The sequence below is a fragment of the Corvus kubaryi genome, unplaced genomic scaffold (assembly GCF_017639235.1).
Source record: "Corvus kubaryi isolate FWS band 111438036 unplaced genomic scaffold, C.kubaryi_AGA036_p1.0 37334, whole genome shotgun sequence".
Classification (NCBI taxonomy): domain Eukaryota; kingdom Metazoa; phylum Chordata; class Aves; order Passeriformes; family Corvidae; genus Corvus; species Corvus kubaryi.
Genome location: NW_024581108.1, coordinates 9,307,494 through 9,326,854, shown reverse-complemented (window position 1 = coordinate 9,326,854; position 19,361 = coordinate 9,307,494). Strand labels below are relative to the sequence as shown.

Sequence of the window (19,361 nt, the reverse complement as noted above, 5' to 3'; positions counted from 1 at the left end):
TCAAGTTGAGCTTCATTCTGCACCTACGTGGCAGTTTTTGCAGTGTAACGAAAGGAAGGACTGTGGTGGCTCTTCTCACATACCCCAGTGCTAAAATCAATCTTCTTCGCTTAAGACACTGATAAAAGTGGTTTGAGCAAACCAAGCTGATTTTGCATTGAAATGGATTAAAACAAAAGTTTTAGTTTGTCTGAGCTTGGTTTCTCCTTTTCTGCAAGAGCTTAGCAGTCCTGAGCCTTTTCACTCTGCAACCTGCCTTTGCTCTTGTGTACACATATTCTTACTGCTTGGCTGCTCTAAACTTCTGAACTGTGTAGTTAACCGGATTTTTCTTCTCCTTCTTGCTCTTTGCCTCTAGCTCCTCCTCATTAATTTGGTACTCCAAGCCACAAAGTCATGCCTAGTACGTTTTCCTACCTGTTTATGCATTCATTTTTGTTGACTTTTATTTTGCAATGAAGTGATAACTATTTAGGGGTTGAGAGCAGAACGTAACATGCCAGTAGATGTAATTCAAAAAGCTGCATAATAAGCAATAAAAAACCCCAACTTTGAAATTAAAACAATTTAGTTGTAAATGCAACACCCTCAGAAAGTAGAATCGCTTGCTGATTTCTTTTGAATTAACTCATAATTAAAAAGGAAAAGAAAAATAGTGCATTTCCTGAACATGATCAATAATCATAAATTCGTTTGGTTGGAAAAGACCTTTAAGATAGTCAAGACTAAATAAACAGGTTTATTAAAATAAACTATTGTATTCAGTGAGAATGAGTCTATAAGGCACTGGGCACAAAGCTGAAACAAATGAAGTTTTAATATAAATTCTGTTTTAATTTCAGATTGATGTTTTCTCTGTTTTCTAAACTGAATGTCCTCATATACATTGCAGTTAGTGCTAGAACTCACAATACTATGCAACTTACACTGAGACAACTAGCAATAAAAAAAATGTCTGAGTACCATTAAAAGTTGGGCTAAAAATTGTAACACACCAGAAGCTGCTTTATGGAGAGCTCAGCCATAAAGGGCAAGATGGGTCATAGCCTCATAACTTGCTTAGTAAGTCAATCTGTCTGTAAGAGTCAGACAATCCTTTGCTTACCTCTGATCGTATATGCAAAAAGCAGTAACTTGGTTTTTAGTACACCTTTGGACCCAAACAGCGAACGACCTGAAACATTAAAATACTTGGGTTCCAGCTGGAGAAAACACCAGCAGCAAGCCAGAAATTTCTTTGAATCAACTGAGTTTACATGCAAAAATGCTACCAGTCATATTTTTGTAAATGCAGGGCAAGTCTGATAAACAAAGAACTATTTCCTTTTCCTTTGAAGATATGGTATAGACAGTGCCAGAAGTACTAGAGACAGATAAAAAGCACCACAGGTAGATAACACAAAAGACTGAGCCAGTCTAAACTTGCAATGCCAATTCAAATTTGTTCAGAGCATTTTTGATTAATTTTGTGGTAGCAAGCTTAATTCCTCACCGAGTCTGTCTACATACCTGTTTTATTGATATTTCTGCAGATAGCCCAAAGGATTTCTTTCCAGTCCCTTCCTGCTTCCATCCTACTCTGTGATGCAGTGTTACTGCATTCAAGCCATGAACCATCCTTAAATGGAGGCTGGATTCTGTTGATTTCTCAGCCATCAGCTCTGAACTTTCCTTACCTGCTGCCTTCTGACAGCATTCCTCATGACAAGCTCCTATTGACACCGTGCTGTGCACTGACCTCATTCTTCCTCAGAAGTTCTCCAGCCTCACCTCACCATATTCTGTAGCAATCTGTTCCAGGAACAGCACAAGTGCAGAGGCAGGGTAGGACACTTCCAAGTAGAACTTAATTTCTCAAGTGTAACTTAGAGGATCTCAGCTGAGGTTCAGAGAAAAGCTGATTGCTTCAGCCAAGCCCTTAATTTGCAGCAACATCTGAACACCTGTTCAGTGACACAAGTGTATCTTAGTTTGTGTTAAAACTCTAATGCATTGCAGCTGAAGTACTGGGCTTCTACCTTCACTATTACTTTGCCTTTGGTTGTGTTGGCTGTAATCTTGCAATTGCCAGATCAACTCATCACAAATTTTACTGTATGTATCACGTACAACCTGAAAGGAGAGCTTCAGTGCTTTTAAGCACTGGAGTTTAACTTATTAAACATTTCCTCTGACATCTGTCTGAAGCTTTATGCATTCACATTAGACGAGCAAAAGACAAAGCTCAACTCTCTGCAGTGGTAACAGCAGGTCTACTTTGATATATTTCCCTTCATTTAATAATCCACCTATTTCAAAGATATTCTAAGTGTTTACAATACAAAAGTAAATCTGCATGCAAAAATAACACCAACTTGCACATCAGCAGTAGTATTCCACAAAATGGAACTCAACCAGAACCTAGCTCATCTCCTGTCCTAGAGGGCTTGTTCAATAGAAGGCTTTCAAAGCCAGCCTGCATTAGGCTTGCTGCAGGAAGAGGGTCTGTGCTCTGTTGGAGCAGGAGGGTAACCAAGTTTCAAGACTGACAAGATTGCACTGTAAAACCTGCAGTTTATTTACACAAGTACCCATGTTAATTTTAAAAGTCACACTAACATTAACTGAAAGATCTAGAAATTTGATGAAACAAGAGCACCAATCTGTAACACAGTAGTCATTGTACTAAAGTGTATAGTTGAGAGAACAATATCAAAGTCTCTCAAGTACTTTTAGCTACAATATAAAGGACTATTTCCATAAGATACTTAACATTATAAGGAAATTTTCTGCTCTCAGTTCTAATGACATGGCTGGGCATGGGTATACAGAACTTGTACATGGAAAGACAGTGGAACAACTGTCAAGAGCACTGCACTTATGGATGGCCCCCAAAGTTCATGAGCAAAGTAATATGATTAATTTCCTAGACCATTTTTGCTAATTCTGATATTTAAAAATTTTATTGCAGTTTTTTTTTGAAGTCATACTCTCTCTTGGTATAACTAAACAACTCTATTTTATCCTCCTCCTCCTATCTTGTCCTTTAAATTTTCACTTTTCCTCTTACAGTTTCATGGACTCCACTTCTAGAGAATCCTGCTAACAGTATTTTCAAAAAGTAAGAAATAAACTCTGTATTAATGAGAGAGACACAGACAGATAAATGTGAGATGCAGTAAAGAGGAAGAAAAGCAGTAGCTAAAACCAGTCAGATGAAAAGACATAAAGAAAATTTTATGCTGGAGTTAGTAGAGAGAGTAAAGAGAATAAAGAACAGGAATCTAGCCCTGACCAGAACAAATCACTGAAAACCTGCAGCAAAACATGATTAGAGAAAAAGCTGACATGTGGGAACGACTAAAATTTTCATTGTTTTTATTTTCCCTACAGTTACATGAGCAATAGTGCAGTTTCACTAGTCTGGAAGAGTCTGTAAACATGTTAATAGCTCTAGAAGTAGATCAAGACTTGCCTAGATAATAGGTTTCTATTTTTTAAATACATAATTTTTCTCCCCATTAATAAAAAAAAATTCCATAGTTGAGTTGCATCAGTTGGTATGTTGTCTTCTGACTGAATTCCTGTAAAGTGATGCTGTCCTCAAGGCATTTTTTAAAATAGCTTTATTTTGGCAAGTCTTAAGGGAAAGTTATCAGCAGAGGCATGCAATTAAAAAAAAAAATTGTTCATATTCTGAGTAGTTGTGATGTAGGGTAAGAAAAAACCAGTAATATTAGGGAATTGTAATGAAAAAAATCCCAAATTACCTTATAGTAAGTAATAATTTCCTTGACTTGGAAATCAAGACATATATTCAATAATAGTATTTTTCCTCTTAAATGGTACCTGCCTGCATACAAAGGGAGTATTTTTTTTGTAAAAACAAAACTAAACAAAAAACAGCCCACCCCCCCAATAAACTCAACCAAAACAATCCACAGTGCTTTTCAGTCTATTACAGCTTTTATGTCAGTGTTATGACAAGGTATCATATAGCCCTAATTTCAACTGTTTGAGACAAGGACAATACAAAAAGAAACAAACCAAACTGAAAAAAGAAAGTGTATGGAGGAAGTGAAATAAAATTACTCAGAGGTATTTTTTCTGATTCTAAGATATAAAATGTTTATGTTGGAGAGCTTCAAAAGCACAAGCATATGATATCCTGTAAATCTTAGCTACTCTTCAAAACCATCACTAGGCTCTATAGCTGAGAAAATAGTTATGCAACAGGGAACTGCTATAGCAAGCTTAATGATGGGGGGATTAGAGTTGAAAGTGAGAGCACTAGACATTCTTTTCCAGCAACATAGTTCAAATCCCAAGTGAGACAGTAGGATAAATGAGCCAGAGGGCCTCCATTCATTCTCCAGCAAACAACACACCACAAAAGATCCATACATTGTGCCAGGAAAATAATCAGCAAGAATGAGAAGCCTTGGAAACAGAAATTCTCGACTTAGAGTTTGGTTGAAGGTCACTGCTCTAACACTGCACAGTTCATGTGTTGGTATTTGATATATTGATATGTAAAGGAATTTCTGAGTTGTTTATGCTCTTGCAAATGATCCAAAGATGGAGAAAAATATTAATCTTTTCAACTTCATAAGTTGGTGGAAGGGGACTAAAAGAAATGCTTCACATTATTGAAGTAGCTACTAAAACTATATAGACAAATCGTTTTGTAATTTCTGTATAAAGGAAAACAGAGTCAGATTTAAAGTTTTCAGTTTCTACACCAGAACTTCACTATAAATTAATAAGCCTACATCCAATTTGCTTCTTAAGATCCTGTTTAATGGTTTCAGAAAATTCCTGTTAGCTAATTAAACATGATGAACTGACGTTTACTGATTAGCTAACCCCCCGACTTCAAAACAAACCTATGCTACATTGATTTTTTTATTATTCCATGATGCTTGAATCAAATGAGATTAGACACAGTTAAGAAAGCAGCACTAATCTGAAGACACTACTCCATCAAATAAAGTGACAGGCCTTTTATTAAGAATATACAGAAAAGACTCCAACAGTGACTAGATTATTTTCCTTTATTTCAGAAACCTTTTTATATGACAAAAAGGGTACTTAGCCTGGCATCTAATTATAATTCAAATCATATAATCCACTGCAAAGCATTACGCAATCTTTGCACAATTTGGAAGTGCCCTTTACTGCAGGAACCAATAATGCACCGAGATGTGTAACTTCAATGCAACAAATCAGATCTGTGAGTGTTCAAACATTGGCACTGGCGATTGTGATCAGCTGCTGGGACACAGAGAAAACGTTATGGACGTGAAATTAATGGTTGTTTTCAAGAAGTTTAGGCTTAGCAGTCTAAACTGTTGGAACTCAGTTTATTACTGCGTGTGACCAAAGAGGAAGACACAAAGAAGCATTTGCTCTTTTATGACTACTTGACTGAACGCACACAGCAGACATTCACTAATCTGGTCCACCATTACCATGATTGTAAACTGCTGAATGATTTTCCTGGACTCCAATCTGACACATACTGTCTGAGAGTATTCTTTAGCCAGATACATGTATCTTTCTTTAGCTGGTTGATGAAATAAACCCAATTCTAGAAATACAGTGTGGTGATTCAGCAGTAGGGACTGAAAGGCATGGCATGCTTTATGTTTTGAAAGCAAAACCCACTGAAAATTATGTAATTAAGAGTATCTTATAATTTTGTCATCCAAACAACAAAGGCACAACATCTCATTTGTTGAAATCAAATTTCTACACTCATGAAGTGCAACTGCCTCTCTCAATAGTACTTGCTCTTTGGTTCCTCCTGTGTTGCAGCACACTGACTGCAAGACTTTGAGGAAATGAGCTTGAAGAGTAGGACACATGTGGATCCTAAAAGCTTCAGCCCAGACAAAAACATCACATAAATATGGGAATGGTTAAATTAATTGCACCATGAGGGTTTTGCCATGAATGATCAATGCATTTCAAAGTTCTTACTATCTTCTTCCTTTGCTGATAGCGTGGCACATAGAAATAGAAACCAGTCTCTGACCCCTGCACACAGAACTAAAGCCAGCATAAGCAAGACAAGGACATGATACAGATTGTATAAATTGCTGTTGTAGCTAAGTTTATTTGCATACCGAAAAATCTCTTTGATGGTGCCTGCTGCTGGTGAGAAAAATGCGTTGGTGTCATTATAAGAACACCTAGAAAGAACGGTATTCTGATATTACAGTATCACAGAGGTGAATATGCAAACAAGAAAAGGCTAGGAGAGATCAAAAGAACCATGTTTAGAAAAAGTATATTCTGCATATAACACTATTTCACTAGCATTTCGGCACCCTCTTGTGTTGACTGGTGTTCAGAGTTAAAGTTCTGTGAAAAAATCCACTCTAGCATTAGTAACATAACTAACTGTGAAGACAATCCTGATGTACATAAACAAAGAATCTTCGTATTCTAAAGCACAAAATTGGTCTTTTAAAGCCAAGAAATATGCAGAAGCACAAGAACCCAATCCATGCAATTCAACAGCAAGAAACTTCTGTCTAGAATGTCTAGAAAACCCTTGTGGTTTTGATAATTTGGTGAAAGAGTTACTTCTTAAGTATCTCTTTAAATAATTTATCCTTAAAAGGGTCTTTGTTTTCAGTTATGTATTATCCTAAAATTAATTTTAACTACTGTAACATTAAAATGAAAACCTCCTTTTACTATAGCTCACTGTATCATCCCTCACAAAGAAGTTGGTGCTTGTGCCATGACTGCAACATTTTTCCAGGAGCCGAAACAAGTATAGTCATGTGAAATGAGCTCTGAGCAGCGCTGCTGTAAAGGAGGAAAGCAGACATTACACCGACTGGGTATTACAGCTGCTGTTTTCCTCAGCCTTTTCTGCCATCCTCCTACAGTATTAGATCAGACATTTACATGCAAACTTGTCTATGTAGCACATTTCAAACCTTTTTAATCCGTTTCTCTCTCTCTCAGCAATGATTCCATCTTTTTATTTCACATAAACCATTAATTACAAAACAAAAATGTATCTAATATATTTCTGTATTTTTCCTCAGGATTCTCCCTTATTTTTTCAAAGTCAACTGAAAAGATATGTTAAAATCAGATTACTTTTATCTTCCAAATAATTTAGATTGATAAATTCATATCTCTGAAAAAATAAAATTGCCTTGAACATAATGCAACATGAGAAGAAAGTTTCCTTGTATTACTTGCAAATAGTTGACACATACAATTGTTATCAAAAATATAGACCATGTAAAATCTTATAAACACTTCTCTCTCAAAGTATTACAATATTACAAAAAAAAATTTAATCTAATTCTCTTTGGATTTGACAATATCCCTTGCTATTTTATATTCAGATTTATTTTAAAATAATATTTTAAAAAGAGTTATCTATCTCAGAATTTTAAAAATCACTACTAGCATACTGAGAAATAGCTGCCACAATTAAGATCCAAGAGTAAAATCTTTCCAGATTTTAAACCCACAAAAAGTTGGTTTGGAAACATCTGCTAACACACGTAATTATTTGTTACTAACCACCAAGCCCTGTTTCTAACTGTAAGACTGTACAGATTAATAAATAGACATACAAGAGTTCTTACCATAGCAGGAGACTATCATGGTCTACTGTGTGCTCTTAAAATGCAAAACCTTGACAAAAGACACACCTTGAGAAGTCCCGTGCCCAATCAGCAGTCAGACCTGCCCAGGAGACAGCAGCTGATGAATCACAGTGACGATAATTGAGCAGTGAGGTTGGATACTTCTCCCTGTAAATCAAGAAGTTGAATGCTGTCTTGAGTAAACCTTTTCACACCTTAATTTTAATTATTATTTTTACTTTTCTGCTAAGTGAAAAATGTGCCGTCTATTTGCTAATGAGCCGTTAGGAAATAAAGAAGTTCCTACTGAGAGTTTTGCAGGCTACTTCTTAAAAATATTTCTTACTAAAAAATTATTTTAAAAAAGTTTACATATAAACTGGAAGAAAGAAGAAAAACCAACATTCCCCCCCCCCCCGCCCCCAAATTAATTCATTTATGTCCATGTAAAACTATGCACAAGCTCAAAACACCCTCCACCAGTCCAGAGTTCAATAGACTAACAGGGAGAGGTAAACTTATCTATTCCAGGCATCACATTTATAATAATAATAATAATTTATTATTATTATTATTATTAATTTTTTCTTTATTACTGATGATGATGATATTGTAATGGAAGTTACTTAAAAGTTCCAGTCAGGATCACTCCCCACTCACACAGGCTGTATATCTGCCCTGAAAACATTGATGTTCTCAAAACCTGGATGTATAACTGCATCACTTTGCTGCACTTTATCCAAGGGATTTCTCCTCACAGGTGTACTGATGCGGGGCAGAAGATCCCTTTATCCCATTGAGGAATCAGTGGTGGCCCTACGAGGCCCAGGCCAGTGCTGTGCTGATGCAGAGCGTGGCGGTCAGGCCCGGGCTGTGCAGCACACTCCCCATGGCTGCAGGACACAGCCAGCTGGAGGAGAGGAGTCCACAGGTAGCTCTCACTCCACGTCACTCATTACATTGACTGTGTGCCCTTGTCTTTATCTAAAAGTGCAACAAACAGTTCTGAAGTGAACTGGCTTTCTGTTTGACAGTAGACATGAGAAATAGAATTGTTTTAAGAAAATCCTGTAAGAGCTCAAAAGACCAAACTCTCAGATGCCTTTTCCCTGGACAGGATCTGCCCAGTGTGCTGAGCTCTAATTTGAGACCTGTTCAATACTACACAACTCAGCATCTGGAAGGAAATAAAACTACCTACACCATCCTTTTCTTTTACACTGTTAGCCACAACAAATGGTCTTTTAAGCAATACTTTATAGTCTGTCTTCCTTACTGGGACCATAACAAACCAGTATCTCCTGATGCCAATCAACAGGTCACTAAACTGCTTTTAGATATAATCCAAAGGAAAAGAGGTATCACATCAGGAGTGTTAAAATCCATGAGCTGAAAAGGAATGATTCTGCCATTTATGTAAGTATATTAAACTATATATGGCTTGCATGTGTAAATTCCCACAACGGATGTGTGTCACACAAGCTTTGCCAGCACAGAGATAGAAAAACAATCTGAATTTCTCATTTTATTAAGAAGGAAAGTAATACATTTTGGGGACTGATTTCATCATGTTCTACCACAGATTAGCTGCACACTCACTCTAAACCCATTCTGCACTGCAGGAGTGAAGACCCTGAAAACACAGCCTCTATCCAAAGCCAACCCCTTACCAAAGTTTTATTAGCACCATCAACATTATTCTCATTCTCCATAGTCCAGGTCTTTATGTTTCCCCTTTGCCCCTTCTTTTTTCCACTTACACTCGCAGATTTTCTAAGGATTCTAAAGTAACTTCTCTACCAGATTCCATTATTCCACTTTAACTCAGTGTGAAAGTTACTTGTCCAGCTTGCCTAGAGACACAATTTCTCACACTTTCACCAAATGCTATTTCACTCTTTCTCATTCTTATAAGTAACAAAAAACATACAACTAATCTCTAGTAGATACTTGCTTTGCTGTCAAACAAGATGCAAATTTTTCAGCCAAAAAGCACAAGGCCTCTATGTAACTAATACCAATTACATAGCAATTAATACCAAATACAAAAAGTGCTCCCTTCCAAACTACCTGTGAATAGGACTAGTCCTTGGAGGTAAATTAAAAAGCCATATTCCCCTTTTTAGACACACAAAGAAATACCTTGTCATCACAGCACTAACAAAAGCAAGTGATAATTTTGTAGCAAGTTTATGGAATAAAGGCCACTTGTATTGAAACCTGATTGAAATGTCCCTGACCCTCTGTCTGGGTGTAAATATCTACCCTAATCTCTGTAATTTTGGGTGGGAGCTGTGGTGGCATTTTTTTTGGCTCTTTCATACTATTTTCCTAGATTCCAAACCCAAGTGATTGCAAACTCAGATACTTATAAAATTAACTACAGTCATATATTGCAATAACAACAACGTCAACATTATCTCCATGGAGGATGTGGCAAAAAATAAGGGGTCTTATCAGTGATTCCTTATGATTTCCAGATATCACTGACTGTGGAAGCTGCTTGTTTCACTTTGCTGCAGAAATGACTGGTATTTATTACTAATTTGAATAAACCAAGATACACCTCTATAAAAGTATATCACAATTCTGAACACAGGAAACTAATTTTTTGTGTAGTTAAGTCAATCCTTACTGCCTGCCAGCAGTTTGGAAATAAAAGTAAATGCCCTACAAGAACAAAGGACATTCTTTTACCTCAATGCTAGAATTGAAGAAAATTCACTGCTGATTTAGAGGGGCAGAGCTAACTCTGCACATGCATCACAAAGAAGCCTTTGTGTCTGCTCTGTCTGCACAGAAGACCCTTTGATGTGCAGCTTTTTGTTTCTTCATACTGTAACTTCTGCGGGGTGATAAGTTGCATTAACTTCAATGACTGGTTTTATGAGACAAAAATTGGAAGGAAGAATATGGAGCAAAGACTATGCAAGGATTAGCTATAAAAATCACTTGCTAGTTCAATGTGCTTCCACTATGGCTGTTAAAAAATGAAAAAGTTGTACTGATAGATTACAAAAGTGCAGAATCCAAGTTTGGTGTTCTGTTTTTGAACTAAGTGTGAGATTGCAACATGGTGTTCACTTACACAATATCTAAATTACTTCCAAAACAAATTTACTGTATTTACAGATGCAAAGCATATATTTTCCTACATTTGTCAGTCTTGAAGCACTGATCAAACTAATATTCTATATTAGAGTATACCAGTATAAGATGCAGCTGCTTATTTACATAGTTATTTCAATAAGATTCCCAAGAGTAAATTTTAATGTACTCGGTGTATGAACTTTGCTGTTTTCACTTTCCTTACATACATCTGTTATCTTCAACACATGGTAAATTAAGTCTTAATACGAATTAACCAGATTTTAACTTGGCCAGTACAAGATGGTAAATCTGGGTGAAATAATGAGCATAATCTATTGCAACTAACAATAAATTTGGCAGATCTACAGTTCTGAAAATAATGGTCTAACTGCATTATATAATCACATTAATTATACAATTTTATAGATGGAAAATAAGAACAAGAAGATTGGAGTAAAACTCCAGGTAGTGAAGTCAGAGCTGACCTGGCTCTGCTAGAGACTGGCAGACATATTTGACCAAGTCACTTAACCATGAGTCAGTCTACCTACAACTGGAATTCTGCAATATATTTTGTTTTATAAAACCAGTTGATATCATCAAATTGAATTTTAAAAGGTTAGAAATTACTTAGAAAGTAATAACTAAAGTATACATTTCAGGTAATTGTTATGCTATTTCTAATGACAGCTTAGGTTTCCAACTGTGCACAAACATCAAATTCCTTCTGGTTTTTTTCCATGCTGCAAGCATTTACGTACTGGCATTTAGGACAGGGCCCCAGCTCCGCTGCTTTCACACAGGAAGAGTGAGATCCTCCCTTATCTTAAGGACATCTCTTCACTGACCCTGCATTGTCACTTCTCTTTAGATTACAATAACCCTTCCTCAGGATGTCTTCTTTCCGATCCAAACCTCTTCTGCTCACTGAAAGGACCTGGGCCCTTGTAACCTTCACCCCTCAGTCCCACAGCTTCACTGTCCATCCTGATATGTCCTTGGTGCCCATGCAGACGCTCAGCAAGGAGCAGAAGTCTAAGGACCCGACAAGCCTTGACAGTCTCTCTGCAGTATCCTGGATCCTGGCACTCAGCAAACATCCCAAAACATCACACCACGGTAGCAGATAAATGTTTCCATTCACTACAGATGGGAATCTCCAATGCCTATCAGCTGTCTTTTACTCTTCTTGTTGATGTTTGGCTGAGGTTCAGCTGGCTCTGATGCCTCCCCCAATCGTCCTTGCTCATCCTCATCTTTTCCCAGGGCACCACATTTGTTATGTGATTGCACTTCTGCAGGCAGAGAAGGAGCCTTCTCTTCTTTTGCCAAAAGTAACAATGCTCTCCATCTGATTTCTCTTGATCTCTTCTCTTTTCCTGATAGTACAAAGCCTGCTGACCTCCTGCCACAGCTCTTTCCCCTCAGTTAGCTCCTTAGCTCCTGTGCATCTCTGATCTACATGCTAGTAGCAATTATATCACAAAAAAGCCCCGAGGTCTTCTCTTACTATAAAAATAATTTCAGATTTCTACCTGTGTATAAGAGAATGCTCATTTTCACAAGAAGTAACTCTGATGTTTCTGTTACTTGTGAAATTGGAAAAGATTTATTTCCCTTTTGGCAGATAGCATGTAGGGATACAAGAGGCCTAAGACAGCAGTGATGTCCTGTTAGTGACATCTTTTTGTTCAAAGGAGACAGAGAATCCACAGGTAACTCCTTTGAAGTACAGGTGCTTGGTGACCTTCCCTGTCCACTGTGTGTGTGAACCAAGAGCTGCTGAGCATCTTCTCTGCACAACTGTGCCTGTGCAGGGTCTGGTGCTCAGTCACACTTCCTTCACACCTGGAGTAAAAGAATAGGAGTAAAAGAGTGAGAAGGGTGAAAAATGTGCTTGAACAATTAAAAGGCTATGGATACTGATCAAAGAGTTGTCAATTCCATAGAAATATTATGGAGCTAAAATCCTCCAGAACAAAGAGCTGGATATCACCCTCACTTTACCTACAAGAAAATGTGAATGGCTTGCATTGGCCATGCTGCAGGGCCAAGACACATCCAGGGTTAGAATTTGGGAATTCTGCCATCCGGTCCATAACCTCATATTGCACAATGACCTTAGCTACAAAAATCAATAAATTCTGATCCAGTTCCATTAAGTGAATGTCCAAGTAGATAAAGCAAATTTACAATTAAACCTTTAAAATACAATCCGTGTTTACTGGTTTGAAAGTCCACAGAGGGGTAAGTCTGCTGAAAATTTCCAGTACAGTAAAATCAACATACATTTGAAACAGATTTAGTAAAAACTTGTTGGGGGAAGGAGAAGAGTGTATTTATAATTCAGGGGTAGATTCTCAGCCTGTGCAATATTATTAATTACAAGAGGGACAAAAGGACACTATTTTAAAATAGAACTGTTTCCGTGATTACATCAGTCAGTATTAGATGGAATACTGAGTCCGTTATACGTATTCATAACTGAGCAATATTTAATCAAGAATGAAAGCTTTTCATCCCTTTAGAACATGCCTGGCATGTTCTAAAGATCCTTCCAGGAATGGCACTGACTACACACATCCAACCTTAAGCACACATCTAGTATCCAGTGATGATCCAAGCAGTGATAGGACACTGGGACCCCACAATACCTTTTAGCTGCCAGGAAAAATAGTCCAGATTGTACTAATGCCACACTGTGAGACATTTAAAAAGAGCAGTGAACCCCATGATACTAACATCCCTCATCAAAGAGACAGGAGTCTGCAGCCATTTCTCTTTCTATCCCAATCAGAAAAGATATCATTCAATACAGAGTAAAAGCTATTTTTCCTCTAAAAGAAAGGTATTGTCAACACTTAAGGCCCAGATTTATTAACCAGGGGCATCTTCAAAAGAAAGGCTGGCAAAAATTACCAGTTTTCTCTGTTAACATGAGCATCATGCCAACTCTGTCCATTACAGAAAGCGAAGCACTCCAGGCCAAATAATATTCTTACTAACATTGATATAACCTTGAAAAAACTCCCCTGCTTGGTTTTGTTCAGATTCAGAATGACTCAAAAGAGAAGTTAACCCAGTGTTTTCACATACAAAACATTCCTGCACTGAACCAGATGACTGCACTGCACCACTGCTTAAACACCACACATCGTTCCCAGAGCACATGGACGAGGACAGAAATGTAAACAGCGCAGGAGAAGGTAAGCGGGCTTTAATTGTTTCAGGTTCATTACCTTCTAATTGTACATTCAAATTCTGTTTTTTAACCTGCATACTTGATGATGAGCAAAATTAATATATTAATAATCTCAAAGTATTGTACCTTAGTATGTATGCTAGAGAAACATTCCTACTCCTCTCCATTATTTTGGAAGTCCTGCGCCCAAATCTGTATACTTGCTGTTGGGCTTCTAATGAAAAACATGCTCTGCTGCACAGGCAGCACAAATCAGTGTCTCAAGATAACTTGGACAATACGACTGTTTCATTCTCACAAAATGAAGAACTAAGTAAGGGAGCTGAGGAAGCAACTGAGTAAGCAGGGAACAGGAGAACTCTGTCACCCAGGAGAGTTTAGTGACCCTTTTCACAGGAGAAGGGAAACTTGGTGAAAAGGAGCTGAGTCATCTGTGTAGGTTCTGTTACCTTTTGCCATTCACTTTTGAGAAATGTGAAGTGACAAGCAAAATAGATTATAATAAGGAGTTTCCAGAGGAAGTTTAATCTCAAATTTTTTAAGTTACCTTGCAGGTGACTGGCTTGCATAACACCACATGGAATAAGAACACAACTGCTGTCCATATTTGACAGAAAGGAAAAAGCATCAGACTGCCCACAGTCAGCCAGCGCAGTAGTTTCACAGCTGGAATAAAAATCCAGATGTTCAGGATTAAATCACTAGGCCACAGATACGCTTCTTCTCCTGAACTCCACAAGAGGAGCTGAGTTACAGTGTCACCTGCAAAGCTGCAAAGGAACAACTGGACTGTAAATATTCAGTGGCCTAGTGTTAATTTAAATAAATAAAAGCCCCAACGGTTACACTAGATTTCAAAATGTAAGACAAGAACAAAATTTTGCACTGTCAACTTTGTCTTTGATAATTATTAACTCAAGGATGTAGTCTTTAAGATTGCTTTGGCACTTAGGGTAAAGCGATGTGTATTCCCCATAAATCTGAAAATTGAGACAAAAATTTCTTATCACTTTGCTCAGAAAATTATAAATAACATAAACAGAGACTAGATAAAATTTCATAATACCAAAGAAACTTTTTTTACAAATACCCTAACATGAATAAGAACAAATGCTCACAGAAAAATAAAGTGAATGAAAACATGTATAGGATTTTTTTAGAAAAAAGGAAAGAAAAAAAATAGAAAAGAAAAAGAACAACAACAACAAAAAAAGAGTGGAACCACTCAAAATGGAAATGGAGAACTGCAGCATAAACAGAAATCCTAACACAAGGAAGTCAAAGATCAAGGGCAGGTGTAGTTAAGAAAATTAATTCGAAATGCATTACAGAGGAATACTTAGCACAGAATACAACTTGAGGAAAGTAGGCAAAAGGACACTGAAAACAGCTGCATGAGAAACTGAGAAATGAGAAACGTGAGCTTATTACCAAACCTGATATGCTAATAAAAAGCCTAGGAACACATTTTCAGAAGACATACAATATAGACAGGCTCTCCTTTGGCAGCAGAAATGCACAAAAATTATGCTTCTGAAATACAGAGGCATACAAAATGAGGGAAATGCAGAACTATAATGCACCACTGAAAAGATATTCCTAGCTAACTCTCACTGTGTTAAGCTTTAGAACATGAACAAACTTCCAAGCAGAGGAGGCCCACCAAGCAAGCAAATAACTCTGCTAAGCAAAGTCACAGGGAGAAAAAAGCATAAAATTTTTAAAATATTATTTAAAAAATCATTATTTTTAAGAAAAACAAAACAGGGGGCTTTTTAAGAATAGAATTTCTAAATATAGTGAAAGGCATCACTTTGGATATTTTTGAAGGGTGTTTGACACAAATCTTTTGCATTTCTGAAAAAATCTAAACCAAACCAACGGATCAAATTAACAACAGGAAACATTGAAATTGTCTTGAAACAGACTTCCATCTCTCTGTAAGTTGGATGTTCTCCACTTTTGGCAGGAGGCACTAGCTGGGACTTCTCCAAATGCCCTGTTGCAGTGCTCTGAGAGATGCTATATGACTGCTTAGGTTTGGCACTCAAAGTAAATGGCTTTGTAGCACCTGATCTGTTAATAGAACTACACAATTAACATTACAATCCCCTGTAAAGATGATTTGGCATAAGTGATCATGTCTCCCCAACTCCTCAAAGGCACTGCCCTTGGGCATTTCTCCTGTCTACCCAAACAAACTCGAGAGGACAGAACATGCATTAGTCCAACAACGACCATAAACAAGAGAATTGGAAGAGGTTCTTAACAGCTTCCTGCTTGCTGGCAGCCTGGCAAACAAATTCTCCAATACCCTGATAGTCACATGGCAATTACAGCCTTCACTGAGGAAAAGGCAGAGATGCAGAAGCATCTACCATGTGAAGCATTTATCTTCATGTTAACAAATAGATGGAAAAAAATTAATCAAATTGTAAATTACCAAAAGAAACCCTCCCTGAAAGAGTTCTTTCTAGTATCCTCAAACCTTGTGCATCCCAGCACTTTTTCCTGACAGATTGAAGAATGCTTTCTCTTGCTGCACTACACAGGTGAATCATTAGAGCAATAGCGTTGTAGTAATCCCCCCTGAAATGTACAGATTTTGTAAGGGTCCTGTTTAGGTAATTAATGCATGACAGCTTTCTTTGACCTCTTGCTTTCAATATGTGCATTAATTACACTTGTTCTTAAAGAAAGGTGATGGTACTCCCAACAAACATCTCTGGCAGCCCTGCAAATATGGAAATTGCCATTTTAATAAATTTTTAAGCTCAATGGATTACCAATGGATATACAGTACATAGCACTACAGTACATTAACAGGAGTTAATGTTGAAACCCATGTTGTAAAAAGTCTCTCAAATATCACTTCAATTTCATAAATAACGCCTAGATTTTTTTTAATCAATAGAAGACTTCTATATGATGATTATATTTTTGGCCTGCCATTGATACACTTCCTGTCTTGTATCAAGATATTCCTACCTCAGTTTCTCCTCCTGTTAAAAATTAGTAAAAAGGCACCTCATTGAGCTCAGCAAAATTTCTCTGAGTGCCAGTAACTAAAACCAGCACAACTCTATTCCAAGTAACTTCTGCTCCTTGAAAAAGAACATAAAGTTGAAGAGGAGCTAAAATGAAAGCCAGCTTGCAACAGAAGTGGACTTTAGACAGTCCCAGAAGAGGGAAAGTCCAAAGGACTGATCCGGGTCCAGGCGCCAGCAAAGGTTAATCAGATCTGTCGTTTTTGCCTATGACCACATTTTGCAAGTTCGTGACCCGTGAGCTGCCCTGTTTCTCATGCAGTAGCTCCATCTGCTGTCCAAACGCAAAGGTGGACTTTGCACCGGGACTACATTTACAGAGTAAAAAAGCAAAATTACTTGAATATTTTGAAACATTTCTGGAAAAATTCCAAACGTTTCCCCAGTCAGTCTTCCTGCAAGAATGGAACCAGCAGATGGCTTATCTACCTTTATAAACCAACTAACCAAAATGAAAACATGAGAGGAAGTAGCAATCATATGAGCATCACCATTCTTCATTCTTACAGTCTCAGAACCAGCCTTGTGACAAAAACCAATGATGCTTCTCTGGTTCTTCACCATCTGCAGCCACTTAGTGCCGTGCTGTCCAAAGGTGCCACACTACCAGATCACACCAACACTCACTGCACCCCACAATAAACGTGCCCAGGTGTCCACAAACTACAAGATGTTTACAGTGATTCTTAGTTACCTAGTAGTGGTTTATTGGAATTGCACAAACAAAAACTTAAGCTTATTATTCAGAAGATCAACTCAGTTCTTAAAAGTAAGATTTCTGTTTCTTTTATACAGTACAGGGCTTTGAGGAGTCAAACTTCCCAGACTTTGCATTCCTTTACCCGGAGCACTATGAGGAGTTCTGTCCATAACAGAACAATCGTGGCAGGACCCAGAGCTTGCAAATTCGACCAGACCTGGTCTGAATCTTGTACTTGGTGTAGCTTAGTGATTCTTGGTTTGTTTACAGTCGGTTAGTGTGGGGGATGTACCTCCAATTTGGTACTCGCTGTAACTACTGAACCCTTCCAGCAACCTCCTTTGCTGGGCAGCAGTGCAGGAGCTATTCAGTCATAAGCCAGCTCAAGAGCTCTGGCTTACTGTCGGCCGCAGGCACACCAGCTGGCTTCCCGGGAATCACAGGACACACGGCCGGAGTGCCTGAGTCACCTCGGTTATTCATTACTTGCGGTATCTCAGCCCTGGATGCAATGCCTCGGGCATTGTGTATCCGAGTCAGTTTATTTTACATCGGTATGATTAGCTTCTTGGTTCCTCAGATTTTAGGGTGTGCTTATTTACATGTATTTCTCCACTCTTACGGATACGTGCACTTTTAAATTATGATAAAGTGCAACATGAGATTCTCACAGAGTTTTACTGCTCAGGCCTCGTTGCCCGGAGCCCTCCTCGGAGGCGGTGCCGGCAGCCCCGAGCCCCCTCGCCGAGAAGGCCGCAGGCTATGCTTGCGATATACTGGTGGGAAGGTTAAAGAAAAAATAACCTCAGACTCTTGGTTCTTGGGGTTTCTAATGTGCCTACTCATGATTACAAAAAATAGTATCGCGGACTTGTTTCAGACTATAATTACAGCTTTTATGGAAAAATCTTCTCTTTCTGAATCCACGGGGGAAGGGCAGTGCTACTCAGAATTTACAGACGTTTGGAGGAAGAGTTCCTCAATACAAGGCAATTGTGGATTATAATTATATTCCCTCAAGCATAAGGATCAATACTGAAAACGCCAGAGTGGGATGACAACACATATCTCACACTGATCACTGATGAAGTCGATCTTCCGTAAGAAACGAGGACGCAGCCGTGTGGCGAGCGAGCGCTGCACAGGAAGCCGTGGGCCCCACCCGGGCCGTGGGCAGCGCTCTGGCAGCACGCAAGGGCTGCCGCGAGACTCGTTTACGTGGCGGCGTGTACGAGTAAGCCTGTTCACACTGTTTAAGAAAAACAAAATCGGAAAAAGAGAAGAAAAAAGCCGGAACGTTCGGGGCTAACGCGTGACGGTGCGCGCAGGCTCTATAAGCGGTGTGCGACGATTCCAACAGGTGGCTCCGTGGCGCAATGGATAGCGCATTGGACTTCTAGAAGGTTGAAGGGATTCAAAGGTTCCGGGTTCGAGTCCCGGCGGAGTCGTGTCTTCTCTTTTTTCTCTCTATTTTTTCCCCGCCCCCTACGCCTTTTGGGCGGAAATCTCTCCCCCGCGCTCTCCGTCCCTTACCTTACCGCCGCAGGTATCCGGTCCGCCGGCCTGGCGCTTCTGCCGTCAGCGAGGCTCTCCGGGCCCGCCTCCCGCCGTGCCTGGCTGACTGGGGAAGGCTAGAAGCGGGAGGCGACAGCGGCACCAGCCGCCATCGCCAAGCACGAGAAGGGCTCTGCTCCGTCTCCTGCCGGGCCCGCCGCCGCCCTCAG

At 38.7% G+C, this 19,361-nt stretch overlaps 1 protein-coding gene and 1 non-coding gene across 3 annotated transcripts in view; one reads left to right on the top strand and one right to left on the bottom strand.

The window, feature by feature from the left end:
• The window catches only part of BCAR3 (BCAR3 adaptor protein, NSP family member), an 87,508-nt gene extending 79,675 nt beyond the window's left edge, over positions 1–7,833 (bottom strand). The window contains exon 1 of one of the 2 annotated variants that reach the window (XM_042030177.1): positions 7,599–7,833. The gene's annotated coding sequence lies outside the window, so the exon portion shown is untranslated. The remainder of the gene's footprint in view (positions 1–7,598) is intronic. The other variant, XM_042030175.1, reaches the window with a different exon arrangement.
• Positions 7,834–18,999: 11,166 nt separating this feature from the next.
• Positions 19,000–19,085, top strand: TRNAR-UCU. Its single transcript is given in 2 exon segments — positions 19,000–19,036; positions 19,050–19,085. It is a non-coding gene; the product is annotated as a tRNA-Arg (tRNA).
• The last annotated feature ends 276 nt before the right edge of the window (positions 19,086–19,361 follow it).